This window comes from Hemiscyllium ocellatum, chromosome 3 (genome assembly GCF_020745735.1).
Source record: "Hemiscyllium ocellatum isolate sHemOce1 chromosome 3, sHemOce1.pat.X.cur, whole genome shotgun sequence".
Classification (NCBI taxonomy): Eukaryota; Metazoa; Chordata; class Chondrichthyes; order Orectolobiformes; family Hemiscylliidae; genus Hemiscyllium; species Hemiscyllium ocellatum.
This window is the reverse complement of record NC_083403.1, coordinates 68815962-68826797: the sequence shown is the minus strand read 5'-3', so window position 1 is coordinate 68826797 and position 10836 is coordinate 68815962.

Sequence of the window (10836 nt, the reverse complement as noted above, 5' to 3'; positions counted from 1 at the left end):
GCCGGCCTTGGCTGAAATTCAGCAAGAGGAGTGCACTTCTCTGAAGACTGCTCGCTTGGTGCTGCAGCGTCCCCTAACTCGGCAGAGCTGGATTCATCTCCAGCTTAAACAACCGCCAAACCTCAAACAAATCGCTGTTCGTAGCAAGCTGCCCGGCTCTCAGGATAACTCCATACAACCCTGTCACGGTAGGGGCTGCATGTCGTGTCAGAGTGTGGACATAGATACCACCCATTACACGTGGGTGCACCTCCCACCATGTACGTGGCAGGTACTCATGGGAGAAAGTGAGGACCCAGAGGCTGGAGATCAGAGCTGAAAATGTGTTGCTGGAATAGCTGCCTGACCTGCTGCGCTTTTCCAGCAACACATTTTCAGCTTATAGACACACACACTCGCACAGGCATCCTCTCAGAGACTTAGACCACTCTACACTCATGCACACACACATACACTCTCTCTCACAGACATTCACAACCCACCCACCCCAGAGATACACACACTCACACACACCCTCACAGACTTAAGACACTCTATACTCACTACACACACAAACAGACAAAGACCCACATGCACACATATATTTTGTGGGGTGAATTTGTACTTGTAGAGTTACATTGTACTTTTCTCAAAAACTGCATGAATTCATGTAAAACTCTGTTACCTCACTTTTTAGATTAGATTCAATCTAAACATCATGGCATAGACAGAGAACACAGGGGGTTAACAGCTTCAACATATTGTCTAGCTGACACCCATTGCTACAACTAAGCTGAGAATGCAACTTTTTTAAAAACCTTTGTGATTACCACATGAAAGAAGTGAAACTATCATGATATTCGAACAGATGAAAGACTCAACAGACAATCAATGTACTTTTCAATGCATAATTTCAGTTACATCACACTGTAAATTTTTGCTATAAATTATGTGCCTTAGATTTGTGCCCTCCACAATCACCTGATGAAGGAGCGGCGCTCCGAAAGCTAGTGTGCTTCCAGTTAAACCTGTTGGACTATAACCTGGTGTGTGATTTTTAACTTTGTATACCCCAGTCCAACACCAGCATCTCCAAATTACAGCTTCAACATCGGTCAATGCAATGTTGAAAGGGACACAGCAAATCACACCATAGATAAATCTGCGGAACTGCTTGCAAAACAACTTTTGAAACATTGAAAGGGCGTTAGCGAATTCTCCCACACACAGCAATGTGATGGTTACTATTTCCCAATTGTGATGTTGATGAGGCAACAATCCGAAAAGAAAACCCCTAGTTCTCTTCTGTGCTTTGGGATTTTTACGTCCATCAGATTAGGTAGGCGTGGTTTCAGTTTTAACTGAGAAACCCTACAGCGCGGGAAGAGGCCATTCGGCCCATTGAGTCCATAGAGCATCCCACCCAATCCTGGTAACCTTAGTTTTACCATGGCTAATCCACATAGCCTGCATAAGCCTGGACACTATGGGGCAATTTACTGTGGCCAATCCATCTCAACTGCACATAAAGTCATAAGCATGGAAAGAGACTGTTCGGTCCAACCAGTCCATGCTGAACATAATCCCAAACTAAACTAGTCCCACTGGCCTGCTCCTGACTTATATCCCTCCAAACCTTTCCTATTTATGTACTTATCTAAATGCCTTTTAAATATTGTAATTGTACCCACATCTTTGGACTGTGGGAGGAAACCAGAGCACCCAGCTAAAATAACTCTTCAGAGGCTGGCATCCCAAGATGAATCACCCTCTAACTGCAAATATGCAGCCTTTGACAATGTCACTGTCTCTGACTGAGTCAGGCATTCACAGTGCCCTATATCCATTGGCATTCATCCTTTTGTGTCAGCCAGGTCTCCCTCATTGAACCAGATTAACAACCCCAATCAGGTAACTCATATTCTTTGAGATCTAGCTGGCTAAGCTCATTATAATCACCGAGTCACTGTGGGTCCACTGGTGCAGGGTGGTCTGATTTCGTTGAGAGTTCCTGGGGTGTTTGAGCAGTAGATCAGGTTCCTCCAATTCAGAATCCAACAGAGGAGGCATGTAATGAATGAGAGCTCACCTCTGCTGTCAGAAACACCTCTGTCGACTTTCACTCCCTTCTTCAGAGGCAGTACATAGAACATTACAGTACAGGCCCTTTGGCCCTCGATGTTGTGTCGACCCGTGAAACCAGTTTGAAGCCTATACTATCCATGACCGTCTATATGCTGATCCAATGACCATTTAAATGCCCTGAAAGTTGGAGCGTCTATTACTGTTGCAGGCAGTTTGTTCCACGCCCCTAATATCCTCTGAGTAAAGAAACTACCTCTGACATCTGTTGTATATCTATCACCCCTCAATTTAACGCTATGTCCCCTTGTGCTAGCCATCACCATCCGAGGAAAAAAGCTCTCACTGTCCAATCTATCTGAACCTCTGATTATCTTATATGTGTCAATTAAGTCACGTCTCAACCTGCTTCTCTCGAACAAAAACAGCCTCAAATCCCTCAGCCTTTCCTCGTAAGATCTTCTCTCCATACCAGGCACCCTCCTAGTAAATCTCCTCTGAACCCTTTCCAAAGCTTCCACATCCTTCCTATAATGGGGTGACCAGAACTGTATGTAATACTCCAAGTGCGGCTGCACCAGAGGTTTTTACAGCTGCAACATGACCTCCTGGTTCCAAAACTCAATCCCTCTGCCAATAAAAGCTAAAACACTGTATGCCTTCTTAACAACCCTATCAACCTGGGTGGTAACTTTCAGGGATCTGTGTACCTGGACACTGTGATCTCTTTGCTCACCTACACTACCAAGAATCTTATCATTACCCAGTATTCTGCATTCCTGTTACTCCTTCCAAAGTGAATCACCTCACACTTTTCTGCTTTAAACTCCATTTGCCATCTCTCAGCCCAACTCTGCAGCTTATCTATGACTCTCTGTAACCTACAACATCCTCTGTCACTGTCCACAACTGTACCGACCTTCATGTCATCCACAAATTTACTAATCCATCCTTCTATGCCCTCATCCAGGTCATTTATAAAAATGACAAACAGCAGTGGACCCAAAACAGATCTTTGCAGTACACCACTATTAAGACCAGGATGAATATTGCCCATCAACCACCACCCTGTCTTCTTTCAGCTAGCCAATTTCACCCTCAATCATCCTCAATTCCATGCTTCTGTATTTTGTGCAATAGTCTACCATGGGGAACCTTATCAAATGCCTTATTGAAATCCATATACAACATATCAACTGCTTTAGCCTCATCCACTTGTTTGGTTACCTTCTCAAAGAACTCAATAAGGTTTGTGAGGCACAACTTACTCTTCACAAAATCGTGTTGACTATTCCTAATCAAATTACTCCTTTCTAGATTATCATAAATTCTATCTTTTATAACGTTTTCCAACATTTTAGCCACAATCGAAGTAAGTCTTACTGGTCTATAATTACCAGGATTGTCTCTACTCTCCTTCTTGAGCAAGGGGACAACATTTGCTATCCTTCAGTCTTCTGGCACTATTCCAGTAGACAATGACAACATAAGGATTAAAGCCAAAGGCTCTGCAACCTCCTCCCTAGCTTCCCAGAGAATCTTAGGATAAATCCCATCCGGCCAAGGGAACTTATCTATTTTCACACTTTCCAGAATTGCTAACACCTCCTCCCAGTGAACCTCAATCCCATCTAGTCTAGTAGCCTGTATCTCAGTATTTTCCTCGACAATATTGTCTTTTTCTCGTGTGAATACTCATGAAAAGTATTCATGTAGTGCTTCCCCTATCTCCTCTGACTCCATGCACTACTTCCCACTACTATCCTTGATTGGCCCTAATCTTACTCCAGTCATTCTTTTATTCCTGATCACCTATAGAAAGCCTCAGGCTTTTCCTTGATCCTATCCGCCCATGGCTTCTCATGTCCCCTCCTGGCTCTTCTTAGCGCTCTCTTTAGGTCATTCCTGACTAACTTGTAACTCTCAAACATCCTAACAAAACCATCACATCTCATCCTAAAATAAGCCTTCTTCTTCCTCTTGACAAGAGATGCAAATTCCTTAGTAAACCACAGCTCCTGCACTCAACAACCTCCTCTCTACCTGACCGGTACATACTTATCAAGGATCCGCAGTAGCTGTTTCAATTGTGCCCATCTCCTACAGTTTCCCTCCCCAACCTATGCATCCTAAATCTTGCCTAATTGCATCATGATGGCCTCTCCACCAGCTATAATTCTTGCCCTGAGGTATATACCTATCCCTTTCCATCACTAATGTAAACATAACTGAATTGCGGTCACTTTCACCAAATTGCTCACCTACCTCCAAATCTAACACCTGACTGGGTTCATTACCCAGTATCAAATCTGATGTGGCCTTGTCCCCAGTTGGCCTGTCTACATACTGTGTTAGGAAACCCTCCTGCACACATTGTACAAAAACTGACCCATCTAAAGTACTTGAACTATAGTAATCACAGTCAATATTTGGAAAGTTAAAGTTCCCCATAACAACCACCCTGTCATGCTTGCTCCTGTCAAGTATCATCTTTGCTATTCTATCCTTTACATTTCTGGAAATATTCAGAAGCCTATAGACAACTCCTAACAGGGTGACCTCTCCTTCCCTATTTCTAATCTCAGCCCATAACTACCTCAGGAGGCGTATCCTCAAACGTCCTTTCTGCAACCATAATACAGTCCTTGACTAACAATGCCACTCTCCACCCCCCCCCCACCTTTACCATTTTCACTGTTCGTACTGAAACATCTGAATCCTGGAATCTGCAATAACCATTCCTGGCCCTGCTCTACCCATGTTTCCGAAATAGCCACAACCTCGAAATCCCAGGTACCAACCCGTGCTGGAAGTTCACCCACCGTATTCCGGACACTCCTGGCGTTGAAGTAGACACACTTCAAACCAACTTCTTGCTTGCCAGTGCCTTCTTGCGACCTTGAAACCTTAGTTCTGACCTCACTCGAACTACTGTAATGTCAAGGCAGCCACTTTCATCAGGCATACCTCTACATCAGAGGACTCAGCCATGGTGTTTTTAGATTATTTACAGTGTGGAAATAGGCGCGTCAGCCCAACAAGTCCACACCGACCCTCTAAAGAGGGACCCACCCAGACCCCATTCCCTTACATTTACCCCTTCATCTAACACTACAGGCAATTTAGTGTGGCCAATTCACCTAACTTGCATATCTTTGGACTGTGGGAGGAAACCGGAGCACCCGGAGGAAACTCGCAGACACAGGGAGAATGTGCAAACAACAAACACTTGCCCGAGGCCGGAATGGAACCCGGGTCTCTGGGGCTGTGAGGCAGCAGTGCTAACCACTGTGCCACTGTTTGATCGAGAAGGTGAATCAATAGATCCCTGAAGTATTTCTGAAGATTGAGGAGCAGGGTAAGTTTTGCTTTCACACAACCTGTGAATGTGCAGGTTTCAAACATGCTTATTCAGAATAGCCATACCTACCCTAACTTGGTAAGACACTGGTCCTGTACTAGTGTTGACCTTGCCTCTTATCCATGTGAGGCCATTTCCGTGATACTTGCACCAAACTTCGTCCCTTGTATCAAACTGTCTCTCACTTGTCAGAGGTTTGAATCCACCACTGAAGTTTCTGATGCAATTTCACACACACAGACACCCACCCCCGGGTCTGGGAAGATCAGGCTTAACATGGTGCGAAATCTTCTACCCATTAGCCTCTCTGCCAGTACTGTCCCTTTAGTTGCCTCTGGGGTGGTCCTTTCTTCAAATAAGAACCGTGACAGCTTGGTATCTAGTGAGGCTATAGACTGTTTCTTCAGCCTTCAAAGTTTGCACCACTCTTCCTGTCAGGCGATTAGATGATGGGTGATATGGAACTGCCTTAATATGTTGAATCCCATTTAACATTAAGAAGCAACTGAAATCCCTGATGGTAAATGATGGCCTGTTATCCATGACCAATACCTCTGGGACTCATATGTCACAAAAGATGTGCACAACTTTTCTATTGTCATTTCAATATTTGACAAATGGACTCTATGCACATTCAACTAGTTCCAGTAGGCATCTTCAACGACAGAAAACATTGAAAGGACCAGCACAGTCGACATACAACTGGATCCATCGTTTTCCTGGCCATTCCCAGGAAACTGCTGGCAGTAGGTTTTGTCCTTGTTGACAGTCTGGACACTGCCCCCACCAAAGCAGCTATGTTTGCATCCAAACCCAGCCACCAAGCATAACTCATCACCAACATCTTCATTTTAGATACCCCTGGATGGCCCTGGTAGAGTTCAGCAAGTATTTGACGGTGATCTTTGCTCGCTAGTCACTTTTGCTCCCCACAGGAATATGCAGTCCTCCACTGTGAACTCTCTGGGTTCAAAAAGGTTTTAATTCTAGTTGAGACAGCACTTTGCTTTCCCCCATTAATGCCAGTTGTTTCAGTTTGGAAAGGACTGGCTATGTCTGCGTCCAAAGCCTGATGTTGTTTGCTGTGAACTGGTAGCATGTCCAGAAAATTCAATGTTATGACAGTGTCTTCCATTGGGGGTACCATGGTAATATAGAGGCACCTCGATTATCCAAAGGACATGCAGACAATATTTCATTCGGTTAATCAAATTCTGGATAATCATATGCCAGATAACATAGTTTAGCCAAGCATCGGGACCTTGCGATCTTGTCAGATAATGTCACACTGGATAATCGAATGCTGGAGAATCAAGGTTCCTCTGTGCATCTGCCAGTGAAAGGCAGCTTAGTGCATCCACATTCACTACTCGGCTGCCTGCATGGTGTTCTGATTTATAATTACATTTACTTAATATTAGAACCCACCGCTGAATGTGGCCCAAAGTGATGGATGGCACTGCCTTATCCTCTTTAAGTAGGCCAAGAAGGCGTTTGTATTCCATAATTATCATAAATTTTCCTCCATAATGGTATTGATGGAATTTTCTGACACCGATCCTTGTTTTTCTATTTGTGCACATTTACACTTTGCATTAGCCAATTTCCTGAATCCATAAACTACTGGGTGTTCCTCTCCACTGGCCCATGTTTGAACTAATACCACCTCAATGCCACATGGAGAAGCATCACAGACCTTTCTTGGGATCATAATGTGCCAACACATTAGAGGATGATAGTTATTTCTTTACTGCTTCAAAAGCTCGGGTTTGTCTATGAGACCAATTCCAAAGGCTGACCCTTTTCTAGGAGTTGATGTAATGGTGGATGTCAGGTTGTGTATGAACCTTCCATAATAATTTACCAGATCCAGAAATGACTTAAGCTCCTGCACAGATGTGGGGGCCAGGGCACCTTTGATTGCCCTCACTTTATCTTCTAACGGATGTAACCCAATCTTATCAACCCTGTAGCCCAAGTAAGTCAGTTTTCCCTTCTTAGGCATATATCTGTGTTAGAAAAATGCCTTACAACTATATTTAAGTCCTCTAAGTGTTCCTTACTTGTTTTCCCTGTTATTAGGATGTCATTGAGGTAAACGGCGACCCTGAGGTAGATCTCTCAAAATGTTCTCCATTACCTACTGAAACATTGAACAGGCTGATGCTATGCTGAATGGCAGTCTAGTATTTTAAAAAAAATTTTTTATTCTGAATCTTCTGGTTATATTTTTTTTCTTCGAAACTCCCACACTACCACAGTTAGGCGGTAGTGCTTATATTTACCCTAGCACCCATGTTGTGTGTTTGCAGGTGTGAGACACAGTGAAAGACAACAGGTGTACAAATCTTTATCCAATTCCCACAACCAGGAATAAAGAAAACACTCAAATGGCCAATGACAAGCAGTGCTCTTCTCATCCAAAGGGCAATGCTGTGTGATCAAATAGTGAAGGAGAAGAGAAGGCAGGGATTAACTCAAAATGGAGTTGGAGCCGGAAATAATGCACTCCACACCCTGCGGTGCCCACCTTTCCCTGAAAGTCTCGAGGGTGTTGGTGGATACCGCATGCTCCTTCTTCAGGGACACCTGGGCTCTGACATACCCACAGAAGAGGGGCAACCAGTAGGCCATAACAACTCCCTCCACAGCCCGCTGCCTGGACCTGTTTGTGGCCAGTTTGGACAGGCCCAGGAGCAGACCCACGAGGAGTTCCTCTGACCTACCCTCCCCCCTCCGTACCGGGTGCCGAGAGATCAGGAGCATGGTGGCAGTCTTGTATAATGGTACAATCCCTAGTGCGTATTAATTGTAGCATTTTCTGAGATTCCTGGTCTAAACACAATTGCAAGTAAGTATAGACTTCATAAAGGACAAACCTCCTGCCAGCTTTGCATACAAATCCTCTAGCTAAGGTATTGGGTATTTATTAAACTGTGTAAGACAGTTTGGTGTTTGTTTAAAATGCCCACGAAGGCGATCTGACACATTGGGCTTCAAAATTGGTATGACCAGTGTTGCCAATTCCATGAATTAGATAATTCCTTCACTTTCCAATCTTCTGAGTTCTGCTTCTACTTTTGCCTGTAAGGCAAATGGTACTGGACAGGCCTTGCAGAATCGCAGAATTGCTTTGTCACATTAACTCTTCTGATGGTCCCTAGACCTTTCTGGAAAACTTAAAGGTATTTAATTAGGACTTCAATCAGGCAGCCATTTTCTGATCAAAAAACGTTGAGCCAATCTAGGTGAATCTTTCTCAACCAGGTTCACCCCATCAATGTTGGGCCTGAACCTTTCACTACAATCACGAGTAACTGTACCAGCTGCCTTTCATAAGAGACCGGAACTGAAGTTGTAACACCAATCAGTAAAGGTTTCCCAGTATACAATCTCAGCCCAGCTGAATTCTTGTGCAAATTTTAAGGGCTGGAGCCCAAAGCTAATTTTATTAAAAACTGGTTCTGCAATCACTCATACAGCTCCGCTGGTATCACCTCCATTTGAACCGGATGGGCATTTAAGCAGTTCATATTTGAATGGCTCGGATTTGGATGTTGCTAAGCAATTTAACTGCCCCAAACCAGATGCAAAGTGAGGTTCCAAAATATGAACTCTCCGAGACATTCTCCTGGATACTGGCCTACCAGTTAACATACTCCATTTAAGTCTAGAAGGACTCTCTTGCTATACCAAAAATGCATATCGACAACAATTACAATGTCTTGCTGGACAGGATCCTGAAGAAAATTGTAACTGTTTTTCAGGGATTAGTGGTATTCCTGGGGTTCAGTTTAATCATCATCCAGAACTTAGAGCAGATTTTTAATCTATGTTTCCTGATTCACTGTTAAACTCCAATGAGTTGGAACCCTCAGAAATCCCCAACTTTAAGGACTTATTTGGAAAGTTCCAGACATGGCAGAATTTACAATCAGAAATTCATGTTATCTGAGCAACTCTTGCACAGGTTTCTACATGGGATTTCTACATGGTCTTGATGCATGACTCCAGATTGCACTGTAAAATGGCTCCCTGGCCATCGGAAATATACGAATTGGGATGTCAAGTTGCAGCCGTACAGGACATTGATGAGCCATTTTTAGCATAGTGCATACAATTCTGATTGCCCTTCTATAAGAAGGATGCTGTTAAACCTGAGAAGGCGCACTAAAGATTTACAAGGCAGTTGCCGGGACTGCAGGGTTTAAGTTACAGATGGAGGCTGAATAGGCCATGGCTTTTTTCCTCGGAGGCTGAAGGCTGACCTTAAAGAGGTTTATAAATCATGAGGGGCATGGATAGGGTGAATAGCCAAGGACTTTTTCCTAGGTTGAAGGAGTATGAAATTAGAGGGCATAGATTTAAGGTGGAAAGGGAAAGATTTAAAAACAACCTGAGGGGTAACATTTTCATGCAGAAGGTGGTGCATGTATGGAATGAGAATGTATGGCCAGGGGAAGTGATGGAGGTGGGAACAACTACGACATTTAAAAGACATCTGGATGGGTATATGAATAGGAAGGGTGTAGGGTGATATGGCCAAATGCTGGCAAATGGGATGTCTGGTCCGTGCAGATGAGTTGGACTGAAGGGTCAGTTTCAGTGCTGTATGACTCTATGACTCTGTAGGTCGAGACTGTAGAATACTATGGTACAAAGGGAGCTAGGTGCCTTTATGAATCACAAAAGGTTAGCACACAGATACAACAAATTGTTAGATAAATGGAGTATTGCCCTTTATTACAAAGGGATTGGGTAATAGCAATAATCAAGATTGTTACTCCTATACGGCGTATTGATGGGACCATACCTGGAATACTCTACGGTTTTGATTTCCTTACTTAAGAATATACTGCACTGAAAACAGTTCAGAAATAGTTACATCTGTTTATTCCTGAGTTGCAAGAGTTGGCTTTTGATGAAAAGTTGGACTTCTCATTATTGTTTAGAAAAATGAGCAATCTTACTTTAGTGTATTAAATTATGAGGAGTTTTCAGAACTGTTGTGGAGGTATCTAGATTCAGTTACATAGCTTCAAAATTGGGGGCTTCCAATTTAAGATTGTGATGAAAGCAATGGTGACACTGTCATTGCTCTCACATTGTATTGAAGGAAATCTGGCCAAAGCTGTGCATGGAAATGCAGAAGCTGCAGTCAGATTTGTCTGATTCCTCTATAGTGTTTTCTGTCCCAGTCCTTGCCAATAACCTCGTCACTGAAAATAATGTCAACTGTATGAACTTGCTGTATTGACCCATTTGTTCTGCACTATGAGTAGTTGAAAAAGTTAGGACTAGTGCATTCAAAAATATGAGATTTCAGAATAATTAGCAATAATTTCTACTGAACAGTCTTGCTGGCCTAAAAAAAGGTACTTTTAAAAGTGTACAATCACATTCCCTCAAAAGAA